Genomic DNA, 20,286 nt, shown 5'->3' with positions numbered 1-20,286 from the left:
GAGCCAACGTCCATCCCCCGCTGGCCAGCGGGCGCGCTGTCCTCACCACACAGACTCCAAGAAGCGCGGGAGAAAACATTCCTCTCGGCCCGTGTTTCAATATTCACTCACATGTAAGCAGTTACATGTCGCTGCCCCAGGCAACAGCTTGCTCTGTTTTAATTAACCTCCTTTTATTGAATCTCCACATCCATCACCAAATACCGACGCACCTTTACGAGCGTCCATAAAGCCGGGATCACACCGCACGCTGCTCTGGGACACGCGGACCGGTGACGCCGGAGGAACGTGCGGCTCACCCCAGGGACTTTCTTTGCGGTTTGACCCGACGGCACCGCGGGGCGGGGGCCCAGGAAGAAGGGGCGGGAGGAGGCGGGAGGAGCACGGTGTTGGAGGCTCAGTGATGCCCTGGGAAAGGCAAGGCCCCCATCACACTGTGGGTAACATCACCTTATTGCTGCTCACCAGTGGCGTCGGGGAGACCCAGCACACCCTGAAACGGAGGGCACTTGGCCGGCATCTACCACGGCCTGGGGGGATAAGGCCGGGCTGCATTAACAAGGTAGGGGCAGACGAGGGCTTTCTGCCCCAGCCTAGAGAACCTGCGAACTCTGGCCCAGTGGCAGGCCGTCCGCTCCCCGCTCTGCCCCCGGCGCCCAGCGATCGCCTGGCTGGGCCCAGAGCAGGGGCCGAGTGGTGTCCGTCCGAACACGTGGTGTACGGCGTCATCGCGCCTCTTCGCGGAGGTCTGCCTTAGGTCTGCCCCGAAGCAGATCCTAAGAGGACAGGAGCTTGCAGGAGGAGCTGGCGAGGGCGGAGGGGCGAGGGGGGGCGGGCAGAGAAGGTGCTGGAAGCAACAAGGCCGAGATGGCTGCTGCCGCCCCGTGGGGAGTGCTGGGAGGTGAGGGACTGCATTTCCCACCCTGTCCTCTGCATCCATGGGCTGGGGGCAGCATTAGCGGCCCGGGGCCAACGCCCTGAAGAGAGAGCTGGGGTCCCACAGGGGAAGCAGCCTACAGGAGCTGGAGAAAGCTGCCCAGACGTAGAAAAGGGATCGGGGATCTGGGCAGAGCAGAGATGGAAGGGTAGTTTGGGGCCCATGTGCCACATGGGGGTCACTCATAGTCAGTTTATCGCCCCCTGTGTGGGTTAATTTCATGAGTCAACTGGGCCACAGTACCCAGATATGTGGTCAAGCAGCGGCCTAGATGTTGCTATGAAGGTATTTTTTAGATGAGATTAACATTTAAACAATAGACTTTGAGTAAAGCAGATTACTCTCCATAACAAGGGTGGGCCTCATCTAATCAGTTGAGGGTCATAAGAGAAAAAAGGCTGCCACCCCCTGAGGAAGAAGGAATTCTGTCAGTCAACTGCCTTAGGATTCGAGCTATGACACCAGCTCTTTCCTGGACTAAAGTCAGCCAGTCTGGCCTGTAGGTATGGGACTCCCCAGCCCCCACAGCTGTGTGAGCCAATTAATAACAGATAGATAGATAGATAGATAGATAGATAGATAGATAGATAGATAGATAGATGTATATTATTATATTTACTGCTGACCCTTGACCAATGTGGGGATTGGGGCACCAGCTACCTGCGCAGTTGAAAACCTATGTTAACTTGCCCTGGCCAGTTTTTCTCAGTGGTTAGAGCGTCGGCCTGCAGACCAGAGAGTCCCGGGTTCAGTTCCCACTAAGGGCACGTACCTCGATTGCAATTTGTCCCTGGCCTCAGTTGGGGTCGTGTGGGTGGCAGCCACTTGATGTGTCTCTCTCCCGTCAATGTTTCTCTCTCTCTCTCATCCCCCTCTGTCCCTCCCACTCTATCTGAGGGTAAATGCAAAAATGTCCTCTGGTGAGGATAAAAAAAAATAAAAGAAAGAAAATCTACCTTAACTTAAGTCGGCTCTCTGTACACAGACTCCCAACTGTGGATCAAAAATACAGTTGACTATATATATGTATCTGTAGCTATCTATCTAGATCGCCACAAGCTAGGTATGCTCTAGATATATAGAGATTACACACATACTTATAGCGATCGATAGAGATCCATAGCTATATGTCACTAGAGTTTATCCACAGCTATAGGTATCTGTGTGTATCTATACCTGTACAGAACCTCCACGTGAGGTTAGCAGGGCTGTGTCATCCGAAGGCTCGAGTGGGCTGGGTCGTCAGGATTGCTGACTCGGGAGGCTGGCTGTCGCTGCTGACTGCCGCCCGGGGTGCCTGCAGGGGCCTCATGCAGCCTGGCACGCGTGGCACCTGGGTTCTGAGAGGAAGCCTTCCGTGAGTGGAACCACAGGTGCTTACGGTCCTGCACTGGAAGGACCAGAGGGTCACTTCTATGGTCTCTACTGGTCAGAGCCAGTCACAGGCCCGCCCAGATTCACTGTGAGAGAGGCCACGCGCCACATGAAGACCAGGAGATGGTGCACGTTGCAGAAGGAGGAAGGCTCACTTTGGAAGCTACCACAAAACAAAATTCAGATTTAGAATTTTTAAAAACATTGTTTAGGCCCAATTACTCATCAGCTGGCCAGATTCTGTCCACAGCCTGCAAGCTTGACATCTGTTTCTGGTCCAATACTCTAATTTTCCCAGATGAAGACTCAAGATCGGGGCAGGGGTGGTGGTGGATAGATCGGGATGGGAGGACGGTTCTCTTTTTGAAATTGAGGTGAAATTCACATAATACAAAATTAATCCTCTTAAAGTGAATGATTCAGGGGCATTTAGTTCATTCATAATGTTGTGCAGCCACCGCCCCTAATTCTAAAACATTTTCGTCACCTCTAAAGGACACCCCATACCCATGAAGCTGCAGCTCCCCCTTCCTCCCTCCCCCTGGCCCCTGGCATTCACCCATCTGCTTTCTGTCTCTGTGGTTTATCTTCTGAATATTTCATGTAAAAGACTCCTACAGCCCGTGACTGCTTCTGGCTTCTCTCACTGGGCACACTTCTCCGAGGTCCATCCACATGGTAGGGGGCTGGCAGTCCCTTTTCCTGGCTGAGTAGTGCTCCACTGAATGAGTGTACCACCGTTTGTTTACCCACTCACCAGGGATGGGCGTTTGGGCCCTTCCTACCTCCTGGCCGCTGCGAACAAGCAGGCACAAGGGTTTGAATGCAGAAGACCATTTTTGAGATGGTGCCGGCAGTTAGAAGCAGATCTTAAGCAGAAATGTGGTTTCTCTGGCTCCCACGCGAACACCTATTCCCAGACTGTGCTGGAGTGACAAGCAGCCAAGAGGTGCAAGGGTGGAGGTGGGCACAGTGCCCGCTGCTGGCTCTATCTGGGCTGATTTTAACAATGAATCAAAACCAGGAAATTGCTAGAGTCGGATCCTTCCCAGGTGTTCAGACAAATCTAATGTTGTACAAATAAAACCACCTGGCCACAGGGAGGCAAAGCATGGAGGAGGGTTTTGTTTCCTTCTTTTCTTTAAAAGGTAAATGTGTGTGCACGGGACACACACACACACACACACGCACGCACACGCATGCACACTCCGTCCTACCCTAAGCTAAGCCCTGAAAGGGCACCAAAGGTTTTGAATACTTGGGAGCAGTTCTTAAAAGCCTCCCCGCAGCGAAGCCCCTCCGGTTCGCTCCTATGGGCCCCAGGATTGCTTCCGGCCCCCCACCCCCACCCGACAGATCCTTCGGTCACCGGCAGCTACCGAGGGAACCTGAGCGCTGTGGCCGAGACAGGAAAAAGCCTCCGTTTCCGGCTCCCCAACCTCTGCACTGCACGGGCCCCTGCAGTGGTCTGTGTGGCTGTGCTTTGAACGAAACATCGTCACCCCCAGAGGCCCAAGCAGGCTGCAGACTTTGAGTTATGGCTTTGGCTCTTGCTATATGTTGGTGGTTATGCAAAATTAATTATCTTGGTCATTTGAATGTTTTCCCCCAAACAGAATATAATCTCATTACAGACTACTCCATACCAAGTGCGTCCCGAGCCAAATTCCATTTAGGAAATTGAAGGTAATTTAGAGTTATATGATTTGCAGAGAAAAAAAGAAGAGTCCCCGTTCTCGGCTACTGCTCAGCGGGTCTGTCTCTGCCGTGGAGACGTCTCTGCAGTGGAGACGTGACACTCACTCGGCCGCGTGAGGAGGTGGGGGCAGAGGGGCAGCTCTAGAACTTCTGAGGAAGTTTTCCAGCAATAGACTGTGCACCACCATTCTGGGATCCGGGCTGCTGGGGACGGGCGAGTCCGTGGGGATACAGCCCTGATCCCCACGAGGTGAGTGTGAACAGAGTGAAGGCCACGCACCGTGGGAGCAGAGGGGGGGCCGGGCCCCTGGCTGGCCCCTGCGGGCTCACAGTGCGCACCGTGTGCGGGGCTACAGCAGCCAAGGGCAGCAGACCAAGGGGCTTGAATGACAGAAATTTCTCTTCTCACAACACTGGGGGGTGGAAGTCCCAAACCCAGGTGTCAGCAGGCGGGTTCTTCCCGTAGCCTCTCTCCCTGCACGGTTAGACGCCCCTCCCCCCGTCCTCACAGGGCCGCCCCTCGTGCCTGTCCGTCCCCACCTTGACAGCAGGCCTGTGGGGTTAGGGCCCACACGGATGGCTTCATTTTACCCGAACCCCTGGTTAAAAGCCCGTTCAAGCCAATGACCTCCTCCACCTTGGAGTCGGGGCTGCGTGTTACTCACCCTCGGAGAATAAGCAGCCTTGTCCAGACTGGGGAAATGTGATGGTAGTGCAGTGTGTGAAGACAGCCAAGGGTCAGTGAGTCCTTGAAAGAGGGAATTTCGTTCTCCATGGAAGGGAGCCCCCCGGAAGCGACCCCAAGACAAGGAGGTGAGAGGGACCGTGGCCTGGGAAGTTGGCTGCAGGAAGCCCCGAGGAGGACAGCTGTGGGTCGCACCACGCCAGCCCCTGAAGAGATGTCCAAGTCCTAATCCCAACCTGGGAAAGGATCTGGATGGAGGGGTTCTTGGGGTTACTGCTCTCTGTGCAGCCACAGGGGTCCTTGTACGAGGGAGGTGGAGGGAGACAACGGCCTGTGAGGACTGAGGCAGAGCCTAGAGCGTCCCGGCCACCCCGAGGAATCGGCTTGCGGGCAGCCGCCTGGGCTGGGAGAGGCAGGGGCGGATTCTCCCCGAGCCTCAGGGGCGAGCGTGGCCCCCCGACACTTGATTTTAGCCCTGTGATGTCGACTTTGGACTTCCGGCCTCCAGACCTGTGAGTGAGCAGCATCTGTTGGTTTAAGCCACCGAGCTTGTGGCCACTTGTTAGGGCCGCCACAGGAGACCACGCAGGAAGAAAGCCAGTGTGTCCTGTTGCCTAGTACCTCCGGGCCGCCGGCTCCGGCTCAGTCCTGCTGGGCGGCCGTCCCAGCGGGGGACGAGGAGCTGGGGGACCCACTCCCCGAGCCTCCTCCGTCACTGGCTGAAGGCTACGCCGGGCTCCACTCTGTCCCACGTGCGACCCTGGCTGGCAGACGGAACGCTCAGAAAGAGCCGTGGCTGCTGCGGCTACGTGTCAGGGGCGGGCCCACGGGCGTGGAGAGGCGCTGACCCGTCTGCTCCCTGTACGGAGAGGAATGAAACTCAGAGTGACACCCAAAGTGGGGCACCAGGGCCCCCACTGAGGCCTTACCCAGCGAGCAGATGAGAGTGCTCAGCGGGGTGGCTGAATCCCAGCCTCACCTCCCAGCAGGTTGACCGGGCACTGGGCGCATGCGCAGGACGGCAGCCGTGTGTCCCTTCCCATGTCCTCGGCCGAACTCTCCGAGGGGACTCTTGCTTCTTAGGGCCGCAGGACCCACTGACCGCCAACCGGGCGGCTCAATGCAATGGGCCTCTGTTCTCTCGCAGCGCGAGGTCAGGAGTCCAAGGTCAAGGTGCTGTGAGGATGGGTTCCTTCTGCAGGCTCCCAGGGAGACTGTTCCTGCCCCTCCCCCCAGCCCCAGGTTGTCGCCCACGATGCCCAGCACCCCTTGGCTTGTAGACACCTCACTCCGGTCTCTGCTTCCGCTCCAGGTGGCCTTTTCCAAGGTGGGCCCCTCGAACCTTCCCCTCGTCTCACAAGCTCACGGCCACTGGATTCAGGGTTCATCTCATCTCATGATCTGCAAAGAACTTATTTCCAAATAAGGTCACAGATTGTGGATGGACGTGGATTTGGGGGTGACACTATTTCCCCCAGAACACGTAGTTACTGCTATCTCCGTTTTCCTGAACGAGGGAGCTGAGATTGCCCACGATCACGAGCTGGCGCGCGGGAGGGAGGGAGGCAGGCGACTCCAGCCCAGGGCCACAGGACATCGGGGCTGGGGCCGCCCCAGACCTGCGGCGGGCGGGGGCTGTTTGCGTGTCCGAGAGACGGCTCCTGGCAGAGGGTTCAGGCGGGCCGGGCAGGAGCCGGGCTCAGTATCTGTTGTGCGAAGGAAATGAATATTCCACAGGACCCCAGATGCCAGGCTCTAGTCACAATAATGCATTTGTCTCTCGTGGCTACCTGATGGGGACCTCGCCCTGGAAACTGGGTGGGGGGCATCCTCTGGCCACGCTCAGTGGTCCGCTGTCTGTGCTCGTGTCGCGGTCCTCGGCGTGCGAAAAACCCTCGGCCACAGTCCATTTAATGTTTTATTACCTTTGTAACCTGGTCCGTGAGCATTTTTAAGCACACTGGGGCATCTTACCCTTGATGGTCTGACCTCCCAACATTTATTCTTGGAAACAAATGAATAAACAAAACAAGCGAAGCCCAGCTTGACACCAGTTAACTCTGAGGCCAAAACGCCGCGTCTTCTTCCAGTTTCTCTGCGGCGTGCGGGCTGTCGAGGGCCTTCCGAGCCGAGGACTTGCTGGCTGCCGTGGGGTGCTGATGCAGGGCCACGAAGCGGGGCACACTGTGGAGGGAGGTCGGGATTCCTCACGAACACAGCCCCTGACGCTGACCGCTCACCCCCTCGTCAGAGGAGAGCCAGCCGGCCCCACGCTCGGGCTGTTACTCCCTGTGGCCTGCTTTTCAGTCCTCAGACCCTTTCCCACCCTTGTTCTCATTAGTCAAAAACAAAACGAAGCAGAAGGTCAGGAAGAGGAAAATCTGGGTCCGGAGTAAGAAATGAGTCACGCCCCAAGAAGCGATCTCTCCAAACGAAAACGACAAATCCTCATCTACAGTGTATCCCCCTGAGCCGCGGTCCCGGGAGAAAACGCTCCGCAGCGCGGATCTGAAAGCAACTGCCCGACTTGGGTCGGAGTTCACAGGTGGAGACTGTCCCCACTCCGCACCCCAGGCACCAGGTCAGAAGTCCCCAGGCCGCCTGCACTCATGACCTTCTTTCTTTCTTTTTTTTTTTTTTTATCCTCACCCGAGGACATTTTTCCACTTTTTGCACAGATAGAGTGGGAGGGAGAGAGAGGAAGACAGAGAGAGAGAGGAACATCGACGTGAAGGGACACATCGAGTGGCTGCCACCCGCACGACCAACCAGGGCCGGGGACAAACTGTAACCGAGGCACATGCCCTTAGCGGGAACCGAACCCGGGTCTCTCTGGACCGCAGGCCGACGCTCTAACCGCTGAGCCAAACCGGCCAGGGCACACTCATGACCTTCTTGCTACAAACTCGGAGCACCCACTACCCCCTCAAGTTTGATAAGACACTGGAAGATCCCCCAAAACTCAGGAACACATTGTACTAACTGTTACTGTTCCATTATAAAGGGTACAAATGAGGACCAGACAAGAGCAGAGACCCATAGGCCGAGGCCTGAGGGAGCCCCAAAGGCAAGCTTCAGAGGTTCCCCACTCCCCACCTGAGGGCGGGATTACCAGCCCACCCGTACCTGAGCTCGGTGCCCAGTTTCTCATGTGTTTTCGTTGCCTGGCAGAACTGATCGCATCATTGGTCACCCGGCTGACTTCATCGCCAGGAAAGAGGTGGGTGGGGAAGCTGGTACAGGGCCCTTGGGCGGGGCTGGGGAGGAAGGACCGGAGGGAGGGGCTGACGCTGGGCCCCCCAGATGTTTGGAGACACATGGTGTAGGAATGAAATGCATTTGTGTTCCTGTGGGCTGGGGGCCTGTGCTTTTCAGCATCTCGCTGTGGAGACCGAGCTGCGAGGCCCCGGATGCATGGTGGTTCCGTCCATAGATGCATCTCCCTTTTCCGATGGTGAACTTTCCTCGTTCACGTGCCGTCCTCGCGTGGCAAACAGGGCTGGGCACGTGTGTCCGGCTTCGACCTCCGAGCGCAGGAGAGTTTGTGGGAGGCCAGATGGGAGCCCGGGGTTGACCGCGCAGGCCCGGGCCCGGCTGGCGGGTCCCTGCTCCTTCCTTCCTAACTGGTCCTTCTGGTGCTGAGCCTGGAGCACAGAGCGCGCAGAGAGACGGCGACAGGGGTCAGTGAGACACCAGTTCCCGAGGCTCCTGGCCTGAGTCGCACAGCCGGACTGACTCACCGGAGCCAGGGAGACCGGCCTCAACCTCCCGCGTCAACCTCTCCTGGGGCCGACTGTCTTAGGGAGCAGTTCTGGCTCCCCTGAGCAGGGAGCATCGCGTTCTGTGCCGCAGGGATGTTTTCCTGACAAAGAGCCTCATCTAAATAACTCCCACCTGCTCTCCCCGGTGAAAACACAGGATGCTATTCTGAGTTGCCCCCGGGGTCCCCCCGGGGGACAGAGCTCACCAAGCACCTTCTGCTCTCTGCCTTCCCTTCCCACGCCATCTCCCCTCACCCCTGCCAGGGTCCCCTGGGATCACCTCCCAAATAAACCGTTCGCCCAGAAATCCTGCCTCAGCTCCGGCTTCCGGGGAAGCCCACACCTAGACAGGAAGTGGCCACGAGGTTGGTGGAGCCGCAGAGTGCACCTCTGGGTGGGTGGGGTCTGCAGGGGAGCCCCGCCCAGGTGGGAGGGAGCTGGGGGGATCAACCCCCAGGGGATGCTCCAGGGCAGGAGGAAGAGCACCACCTGGGGGCGGGAGGAGCCGAGCCAGCAGAGTAAGGGAAACGTTGGCCAAGGTCACCAAGGAGATGAGACCTTGACGCTCCTAAACTCCTCATGCCCAGCGGAATGGACTTAATGCCGCAAAGCCGGTGTCCCCTAGCTCTGTGGAGCTGTGTCGTCCTGGTGGAAGGGTGGGTCTGTCATTGTCCCCAAGCCCCAGGTCACGTGGAAAAGTGGGCTCCTCCACTAGACTGAACTTTCTTTTCCTCCCTGGGTTGCTGTTCCTGTTATTCAGACCACCTTGGGTACAAAGTTCTATGTCCTCAGAGCAGCATTTTATGTCTACATGTGCCTTTCCTCTGAGGCTGGCTGGAAGCTTGAAAGAGGCCACACAAAGTTCTGCGCGGCCCCGCCCTCCTGTCAAAGGCAAGCCCGGGGCGAACCACCGTCCTGACAAGTCGGCAGACAGACCAGCGAGGCAGGAAGATCGGCCCCATTCACAGACACAGAAAAAGGCTCCCTGGAAGCAAATATCCTGGTTTCACAATCCCAGGTCCCGTGACCCGACCTCACAGGTCCAAAGGGCTCCCCACAGGGACCTGTGAGCTCATCTCCCTGCCAAGTACACGGAGGGGGAGAAAGAAGACAGCTCTGTAGCTCTTCATGCCCCTGCCCGCACCGCCATCCCGCACAACCCGCCACCGTCTTTCAAAACAAATCCTCCAATCAACGTGCGAAAAGCACGTCCGCGTTGCACTGTGTTACAAGAGTTCCTTTCCTTCAGGAAAATATTTTAAACGTGTAATGTTGTAACTACTTTTGCATGTTGTCGCCTATTAAGAATTGTGGGAACTTTGAAAAATGGAGGTGTACCTCGTAGTCGTTTTAATTTGCATCTCTCTGATGATTCGTGACGTTGAGCATTTTTTCATACATCTCTGGGCCATTTGTATGTCCCATTTGGAGAAGTGTCTATTCAGGTCCTCTGCCCATTTTTTAATTGGGTTGTTTGTCTTCATTTTATTGAGCTGCATGAGTACTTTATGTATTTTGGATATTAACTCCTTATCTGATGTATCGTTGGCAAATGTGTTCTCCCAAAGAGTGGGCTCCTCTTTCATTCTGATGCTGGTTTCTCTTGCCGTGCAGAAGCTCTTTAGTGCCCATCAGTAGATGAGTGGATAAAAAAGCTGTGGTACATGTACACAGTGGAGTACTATGCAGCTGTAAAAAAGAAAGATCTCTTACCCTTTGAGACGACGTGAAGAGACCTGGAGAGTATTATGCTGAGCAAAATAATCCAGTCAGAGAAAGACAAGTACCACATGATCTCACTTAGTTGTGGAATATAATTAACAAAATAAGCTGACCATCAACATAGATCCAGAGACATGGAAGTAGGGAACAGACTGACAAACTTCCAAGGAAAAGGGGTGGGGTGAGGTGGGAAGAGATAAATCAGAGAACTTATTTGTATATATGCATAACCAATGGACACAGACAATAATATGGGGAAGACAGCAGGGGGGTGAGGGGAAGTAGGAAGGAGCCAGTCAGTGGGGGTAAGGGGGGGAAATCTGTAATCCTCTCAAGAATAAAGATAAAAATATTAAAAACGGAGGTGTAAAAATACCATGTTGTCGGTGTGAAAGTTGCTAAGAGAATAGACCTCATCGGTTCTCCTCGCAGGAAAACCTGTAACTATGTGCGGTGACAGGTGTTCACGACCCTCACTGTCATTGCTTCACAACATACACACACATCACACCAGGATGTCATGCAGCTTCAGCGAATACACCGCTCTGTGTCAGTCGCGTCTTGCCAACCCTGGGGGACAGGGGAGAACTTCAAGGAGATTCTCGAAGAGCAAACATCTCTGCATTGTGCAATCAACACGAAACAGGACCCTACAGACAACCCTCAGCCCGCAGGCTGCAGGACAGGCTGCCGCTCGGATTTGGTGGTGAGCTGCAGTTTGCTGACTCCTGCCATCACAGATCATCAGTTACCAAGAAAAAAATGGAGCTGACTCTGGATTCCTGAGAGACCCTGTCTCAGACCACTTCCTTTTCACTGTCATGCTGTCTTGGGTTGGGGACCCGGGAGCAAAGATTCAAGGGCAAGTCGTTTACTCGGGGGTGGTCTCAGAACGCCCAGGTGGGGAGTGGGGGAGTGAGAGGGGCCGGGGAGGGCAGGGAGAAGGACGGGTCTGCTCCGGAGCAGCCCGTGGTGGCAGGCAGCCCCTGAGCCAGGGAAAGCTGGGCGGGGCGGTGGTGGCCTTGAAGTGGCGAGAATGTGGCACCGAGCTGGGCACTGACAGCTTCTTCAGGGGCACGCTCTTCCTTACTCAGGACAATTCTCCTTTTTTTGCCTAGAAAGAGGTGAGCATGTAAGGAACCCACACCCTCTCCATGTTCCCCTAATCCCTGGGGGAAAATGAAACCGTTTAACATAGAGTTCTGACAAGCCCAAGGATGCGAACCCCTAGAGCAGCTGTTCTCAACCTGTGGGTCGCGACCCCTTTGGGGGTCAAACGACCCTTTCACAGGGGTCGACTAAGACCATCGGAAAACACATGTTTCCGACGGTCTGAGGAACTGAGACACGGCTCCTCTGTCCGTCTCCAGGCGGCTCCGCCCACACACCACACGAGGACCTGCATTAAGGGTCCGGCATTAGGAAGGTTGAGAGCCACCGCCCTAAAGGAATGAGGTGAGCAGGTGTTTTCCTCCCTCTTTTTATTCACAATACTCTTTCCAAAAGCTCATGACAAAACCACATGAACTTTCCACGCTGAGCGGGGCAGGGAAGGGGGTGGCCAAGGGCCGCAGCAGGTCAGATGGCAGCATTACCCCTTTTACAGAACAGAAACCGAAAGGGCTGCAGCCAGGGGGCCCCAGGGTCACAGCCGAGTAACAGCAGACACGTGATCCTCAGGTGCCTTTGCTCACCCTGAGGTGTGAAACCCAAGGCGCAGCCCCTCCGACACCGTTGTCCTGACGCCTCTGACCACAGGCCCCAGAGCAGTGTTAAGACAGCGGAGCCACTCGGGGTCCCCAAACCATCTCAGGTGGCTGTGCAGCATGTGGGGGTCCCTGGCACAGCGGGGGAGGGAAGCAGAAATACTAAGCTGCCGCCCGTGTCCCTGGCTGACCAAGTGTGCGCATCACAGGAAGACCCGTATGCAAGCAGGGTTCAGGGAGGGCCAGGGAGTGAGGTGGGCACTGGTGCACCTAGGGTGGGGCAGCAGGAGCCGTCTGCCCTGGCCGCAGGCAGCAGTGGGCACGTGGTCTGGAGAGGACTTTGGACCAACTCAGAGTCAGTCTGTTCCTATTATCACTGAACCAGCAATTCTGCGTGATGCCAGCAAGAAACTCCTTCCTGGAAAAATATCTCTGGTCGGTCTAGGTTCTGAACGATGGCTGTGGTTGCAGTTGGGTTTTGATAACAGATACGAGCGCCTCAGATTAGCATGTTCTATCACTTGAACATCAGTAAACATTGTATCCCACCTGGGAGTCCATGCAAGTCTGCCCCCAGCACAAACCAGCTCAGCTGCACAACATGCTCCTTCGAAGAGTGAGTTCCCACGGGAACCAGACAGGCATGCTTGTCCTGGCGTTTCCACTGTAGCGTCTGGACAACGCAATTAGGCAAGAAAAAGAAATAAAAGGAAGTAAAACTCCTTCTATTTTCAGATGACAGTCTTGTACGTAGTAAATCTCAAGGAATACACTAAAAAACTAATATGCAAGTTCAGCAAGATTGAGAGATACAAGATCAATATCTACAAACCAATTGTATTTTTCTACTAATACACAACTGCACTACTAATAAACAACCTGAAAACAGAATCAAGAAGACAATAATTTACAATCGCATCAAAAGGAATAAAATACTTAGGAATACATTGAATCAAAGAAGTGAAGACTTATACACCGAAAACTATCAAACGTCACTGAAAGAAACCTAGAACATCTAAATAATTGGGAAGACATCTCATGTTCACACGCCTTCAACTGATCTACAGATTCCACACGGATTTTACCAAACTCTCCTCTGGTGTTTTTTGCAGAAATTAACAAGCTGACCCTGAAATTTCATGCAAAAAACCCAAGGGGCCCAGAATAGCCAAGACAGTCTGGAAAATGAAGACCAAGGTAGGATAACTCACGCCTCTTGATTCTAAAACTTACAACAAAGCTACTTAATCAGGATAGTGTGATTCCTGCATAAGCGTGGACATGTAGACAAAAGCATAAACGGACAGTCCAGTAATAAGCTCTTATTTATGGGCAACTGATTTTTTTTTTTTATCTTCACCCAAGGACATTTTTCCTTTTTTTTTTTTTTCAGACAGTGTGGGAGGGAGCGAGAGAAAGAGAGAGAGAGAGAAACATCGACGTGAAAGGGACACATCAAGTGGTTGTCACCCACACGACCAACCAGGGCTGGGGACAAACTATAACTGAGGTACATGCCCTTAGCGGGAACCGAACCTGGGTCTCTCCAGACCGCAGGCCGACACTCTAACCACTGAGCCAAACCGACCAGGGCTATGGGCAACTGATTTTTGACAAAGGGGCCAAGACAATCCAACGAGGAACAGTTGTTTCAGTTATGGTTCTGGGACAAACAATATCTGGATGTCAAAAACTGAACTTGGACGTGACTCCACACCATAAACCACATCACAGCAAAGTGGATCACAGACATAACGGTGAGGGCTGAAATTGTAACACTGTGAGAGGAAAACATGACAGCAAATATTTGTGACTTTGGGTCAGTCGTTGATTTCTTAGACGATTCAGCACATGCACAGGTGACCAAAGAAAAAATAAAGCAACCTGTGTCAAAATTAAAATGTTTGTGCTGCAAACAATACCATCAAGAAAGTGAGAAGACAAACCGCAGAATGGGAGAAAATATTTGCAAATCATAGCTCCAATAAGGAACTTGTATCCAGAATAGATAAAGGACCCTTACAATTCATTAAAACAGACACCCCATTTCTTAAATGGAAAAGGGCTTGAACAGACATGCCTCTAAAAAAGATATACCACCTGGCTGGTGTGGCTCAGTGGTTGCACCAAGAGGCCTCCAGTTTGATTCCTGGTCAGGACACACGCCCAGGTTGTGGGCCTGATCCCCAGTGAGGGGCATGCAGGAGGCGGCCAGTCAATGTTCTCTCTCATCGATAGTTCTCTCTCTCTCTCCCTCTCCCTTCCTTTCTCTCTAAAATCAATAAAGAAAAAAAAAAGAAGAAGAAGATATACCAATGGCCAATAAACACATAAAAAGATGCTCAACATCATTAGCAAATCAAAACCACAATGAGATACCACTTTATACCCATTAGAATGGTTATAATTTTTAAAAATTTTTTTAAAGAATGGTTGTAATAAAAAAAAAAAAAAAGACAGTAACAAGTGTTGGCAGAGAACTGGAGAAATCGGAACCTCGTACACGTCTGGTGGGGATTTCACATGGCGTGGCTGGTTGTGGAAGCAGCCCAAATGTCCATCAACGGACAAAAAGACGAACGCAATGTGGAATATTTATAGACAAGAATAATATCAGGCAATAAGAGGGATACTGATACACGCCACGACAGGGGCGGGCCTTGGAAACATTTCGAAAGATGCCAGATACAAAGTTGCTTCGTATGATTTCATTGATCAGAAATGTGCAGGGTAGACAAGCCCGTAGAGACAGAGAGTAGACGAGTAGTTGGCAGGCATGGGGGTGACTTGCCGGTGGGCCGGAGAGTGACTGCCAACAGCACGAGGTTCGTTTGGGGGGGGGGAAGGGTGGAAATGTTAGATTCGGCGATGGCGAGACTGCACAACTCTGTAGACATAGTAAAAACCACTGAATTGTACGCTTTAAATAGCTGAACTTTATGGTACATAAATCGCAGCTCAGCAAAGCTGTTTAAAATAAAAGGCTCCTCCAAGTTCAGAGTTGCTGGAGCTGAGTTGGGGCTGGTTCTCCCCTCCGAACCCTCACACGTCCTGACTCCCAGCAGCGGAGTCCAAAGCACAGGGGCGGCCCAGCGATGACAAAGAACCGGCCGGAACTGGAATTACCTCGTTGCTGCCACGTCTGCGGCCATTCGGGAGTTTTATTTATGTTTAAATTTTAAAACGGTGGAACCGGAGGCGGATCATGAGCTGCGATATTTTGTTTGGTAAATACAAATTTCAGTTCACACAGGAAATCTGTGTCTGACTTATGTCTTTAAAGTCGAAATTCATTCTTTTTATAACCGGTTGCTGTTTTGAAACCAAAAGAGGAGTAACATTTTGTTGCCTATTCTCATATCATTATTACTGAAGATGATTTTGAGCCACAGAGGAGACTGGCCCAGTGATCTCTCCAGGGGGAGCCCTAATGGCAGTAAACAGGTGGGGGGGGCTGGGTTGCCCGCTTTCTAGACCTTGGGTGCACCCAGAGCGACGCACGCAGGCCCAGAGGGTCCTAAGAGCTATTAATAAAATGTTCATTTATTTTATTTTCAATTGGATTTATTAGGGTGACACTGGTTAACAAAATTACACAGGTTTCAGTTCCACAACACATCATCTGTACACTCAGGTCTTTATCCAGCACCACTGATGCCCCCACCCCCTCCTCCACCTCCGCCCACCCCCACCCGCAGTCACATGTTGTCTGTGTCCCTGAGTTCTTTCTCTTTTTTTCTTTTTTGCTTAATCCTTCCACTCTTCCCTCCCCTGCAGCTCCACCCTCCCTTGACAGCTGTCCGTCTGTTCTCTCTCCATGAATGTCTCTGTTTTTCGTGTAGTTCCTTTTGTTCATTAGGTTCCACATATGAGTGAGATCATATGGGGCTTGTCTTTCTCTGACTGGCTCATTTCACTTAGCACAACGCTCTCCAGGGCCATCCGTGCTGTCACAAAGGTAAGATTTCCCAGGTGAGTGCAGACAAAGGCTGGGGTACATTTACGCAGTGGAATACTACTCGGCCGTAAAAACGCTGATGTATTTTGTTTCTGGTGTACGGGCCAGTTTACATTATAATTTAATCTCAGCAGCCCAGAGCTGAAAACATGTGTCTACACGAACTGCATCACTGGCATGTGTGTGTGCACACAGTCGTGCGCGTGCACACACATGTGCGCGCGCAGGTGTGTGTGTGTACACACACGTGTGTGCGCAGACATGTGTGTGTGTGCAGGCAGGCGCATGTGTACAGGCACATGCGTGTGTGCAGGCGCACATGTGTGTGTGTGTGCATGTGTGCGGGCCTGTGTGTGTGCATGTGCGTGTGTGCAGGTACATGTGTTGGGTTACCTTGTGGTTGTTTTGGTTTGCTTTGGTTTTGCTCTCTGTGTGCCCGCTGTTGCCGGCGCTCACGTGAGCACCTCAGACAGTGTGCCAAGGAAACCCTCCCGCCGGGAGAGCATTGAGCGTGTTTACACAGTGGCTTCTATCAGCCTCGGTACTGTGGGCTGAATACGACTGAACCTCACGGATCACTCCCAGCATTTGCTTTGTCTGGTCAAGTCTAATGCGATCGGTTCTCGCTCTCACCTCCAGCCATTCTTTTCCTTCTTCCACGCTCCCCTCCTATTGCTCTCTCCACCCGCCCTTACCACTGTGGGCGTCTCCGCTCACACACCGTGCCCAGCCGTCTGGCACGAGCACGTCCCACGGACGCCGTCCTCTGAGTAAGAAACTCAGAGGTCAGGATCTGCCCAGAACCCCACGCACCATCAAGTTCAAAGCAGGTAACGATGCACTTCACTTTATGGCACGTAAAATATTCTGAAAGTTGAAGCCAAAAGGATTAAATAAGTGCTCACTCAGGAAAGCACCTACTTCTAACAGGCCGTAACATAACTGTCCCACGTGGGTGTCCACGCGGACAGTGGCAGGTGCGTCCCACGTCGGCGGGGCGGGGCGGGGCTTACCTCTCCACCTGCGCAGTGGTCTTGCGAGCACCACGCTCGGCGGGCCCCGGGGCAGCAGACGAGGTGCACACACGCTGAGAGGCGCCTCGTGGGAACCCCGACTCCTGAGACAGTCAAAGGAGCACTGGTGTGTGGACGACGGTGTTTAACGTGGCTAACTCTATACGCCACAGCGTCCGTACTCCGAATGAGCCCTGACTCCCGCTCAAACACGGCGTGCTGAAAACAGACATAACTCAGAGCCACTTATGGGGGTGGGGGGCGCTGCCTTCCCTAAAAGCAAAGGGAAGGGGGGAGCAACTGGCAGGCATGGGGATGGATGAGCTGGGATGACTGTTTCCCATTTTTAAATGGGACCAAAAGCGAACATCGGGCCCTCCTGACGTCCTGCGGAGAGGAAGGAGCGGAGGTGACGGAGTACCTTTCAGGCCTTAGGTGACCCAGAGCGCTTTGAAGGCTCATCAGTCCCATGCTGCTCAGCAGCTCCCGGAGACAAACAGAGCATCTATTATGTGCTCGCTGCCAGGGCTCGGCAGACCCGGGTCATTACCGCGACTACTCATTATTGATGGAGAGCCCCCAGCGCCGCGCATGAACGGACGCGATGTGCCAATCACCCTAATGCTGATGAACCGCGAGAAAACGGGGTCAGGTTTCGGAGGCTGTCATCCACCCCCGTGGAAAGGAAAAATGGACAGAGCACAGTGGCTGCAGCGAGTGGCTGAGTCCATGTTTTCTCGACATCTGCCCGCTGCACCCGACGGCGCCGGGGTGGCCCATCGCCGGTCCCTCCTGGGCTCAGACCAAAGCCCTCAGTGCATGGAGGCCGTGGCTGCCGGTCCTCTGCATGGACACCTCCCCATCAGTGCTGTGGCAGAGGGAATGTCGAGGTGTCTCCCCCCTGAGATGTATAAACGGCCATAACCATATTGCATAGCTGGAGCCATTGAAAACTGTTGAGTGTATATCACCAGCCTACGGATGGGAACCTTTTCTCTGGGATTCAAGCCATGCTTTCTGCAAGAATGAAAGAGAAAGAAGTCAAGGATCATTAAGGCGTTCAGCACACAGGACGTGTCTCGACCTTTCCGCAGATTGTTTTCACTCGCGTGGCACGTGTAGATGCGTGGACGCCGCTCCAGAATCATCCCTGCGTGGGGGCGCGGCGTGGAAACCCTCTGAAATGAAGAGGAATGAGCCGGAGTGGGGAGAGTCGGCAATAACGGCGCCCAAGTAGAAAGTGCGTGAAACATAATTAAGGGCCCGGAAGGTTCTGTTTTGCTCTCGATGCTACTTTGGGGGGTGCTAATATATACAATGGCAGTGAGGTGCGGCATCTGGGAAAAAAGCAATATATTAATTCTCAGATCAATAGTTTGTGAAATGCCTTTCTGCTGTCCCAAGCGTGTGACTGCACCACTGATAAGGAATGATTTTCTTCGGGTTGAAGGCCGCCGACAAGATGAGATTGCTCTCGGGGGAGGGGGGGGAGCGGAGGAGGGGTCATTTAAGAGAGAGAATCACGCAGCCCCCTTGGTTCCCCCTCTCGTTCCATTTCACTCTCAAAGCCACACGGACATGTCTCCAAACAGCCTGCGACCTGGTGTAGTTGAAACCCGCTGCTCGCTTGTCCCCTTCCTGATCTTTTGCTGGGGCTCAGGCAAATCTTAGAGCTACCATTTTTCAGGGGGAGGAAAATTGAAGTTGGGGAGCGTTGGTAGACATACTGGGGCCTGTTGGGGAACAACGGCGAGAAGAAGGGCGTAGCAGACGGCTGACAATTTCAGGAATTGGCTGATTCTGCAGCCAAACATGACCACTGCTGTGGGTTTTTTTGGTACGTGCCCCTAGCAGGAACCGAACCCGGGACTCTCTGGTCCGCAGGCCAACACTTCGACCGCTGAGCCAAACTGGCCCGGGCGGGACCCCTGCTGTTTCCGTCCTTTTCGTTTCTGAGACGCCAGCTCAGGGTGCCAGTCCGGAGAAAAGCCTGCACACCACCCCCAGGATCAAGCAAACAGGGCAACATGCTCACGGTGGTGTCACCAGTGGGACCCACGGGTGTTCACTCTACACTCCTTCTAACTCTTCTGAATGTTGACAAGGTCTACTAAGGCGCTGGAGACAGAGAGACAGGTCTCCGATGAACTGCACCTGTGCATAATCCCATCGCCACGTCTCCAAACCAGACTGTGAGCGAAGGAGCAGACCCCAGAGAGAACCTGTGTGAGGCTCCATCTACACCAAGTGTTTACACTCTACAGGTGATGATCCAGCAAAAATGCTCAGTGCCATCAGAGGTCAGACTGTGGTTACCCTGGCTGGGTGGGGACGAGCAGGGGCATGAGAGGGAACTCCGGGTGCCCAGCTCTAGTTTTGGGTACGGGTGTGGTTTCCATGGGTGTGTTTGCTTTGTGAAAAACTCCTCAAGCTTTGAGCAGAGGGTGCACTTAGCTGTGTGTCTGTCCCGGGCACCGCTGGGGGGTTGGGAGGCACGCCCGCCCCTCAGCCCTGCATGAAGGAAGTTCTCAACCACAGGGCAGGACCCCTCCTCCCTGGTCCCGGGAAGTCACCGGGGACTGAGGACCTGCCTGCCGAGGGCTGTGGTCTGGATTTGAGGATCTGTCTCTGTTTGCGGTTCTTGGTTACATTTTCGGACGAGCTCTCTGGCCTCCTCAAAACACTGTGATTTCCAGTCCTCCAGCGCCGGGCCCGCTGGCCATTATTTATTTAGCCTCTTGCTCAGCTGTCTAATGTATAGAATTGCTTTCCCTCCGGGAGCTCGGAACTTTTCTCACAGAAATAAACGGAAAACAGCCGTGTGCTCTCCGGCTGACAGAGGGGGAGCCGGGGGGGGGGGGGGAGAGCTGTAAACTGAGGCAGAGTAAAATGAGAAGTAAAGGGGCAGTGGGGAGACCAGAACCTGAGATTCTCTGGTGCCGGTCCATCCAGATTTGTCGGTTGATTCGGCTAAACCCTCGGGACCTTGCCACCCAGACAGCGTGTGCAAGGGCAGCTCACCCCGGGCCCAGCGGCGGGGCTGGGGGTAACGTATGACAAGGAACACATGCAGAAATCACAGTTTCTCTTACAGGCCGAGCTGGGGAGTGGGTGCGCTGGGCCCCGGCTGGGTGAGGAGGGCCCAGGGAGCCTGTCGCCAGAGGGGTGCAACAGGCCCTTGGAGACACGCGGGCCCCAGGCCAGCCCCAGGGAGCTTCCAGAACAGAGGCTGAGGCAGGGAAGAGGCCTGGGGTGTCCAAGGCTGCAGGCTTGATCCCTTTCCACCATTCGGTGGGACCCCTCCTGGGAAGGGGCGTCCCCTCCCAAGGCCACACCTGGGCTCTGGCAAGTTCTCACACCTAGGGCAAGTGGCCTGGCCGGGGGCCTACCTGCACGTCCACCAATCCCCTTCCCCGCAGCGCCCCACCCCGG

The sequence above is a fragment of the Molossus molossus genome, unplaced genomic scaffold (assembly GCF_014108415.1).
Source record: "Molossus molossus isolate mMolMol1 unplaced genomic scaffold, mMolMol1.p scaffold_m16_p_4, whole genome shotgun sequence".
Lineage (NCBI taxonomy): Eukaryota > Metazoa > Chordata > Mammalia > Chiroptera > Molossidae > Molossus > Molossus molossus.
The sequence above is the reverse complement of the archived record's forward strand: the minus strand, read 5'-3'. Positions refer to the sequence as shown.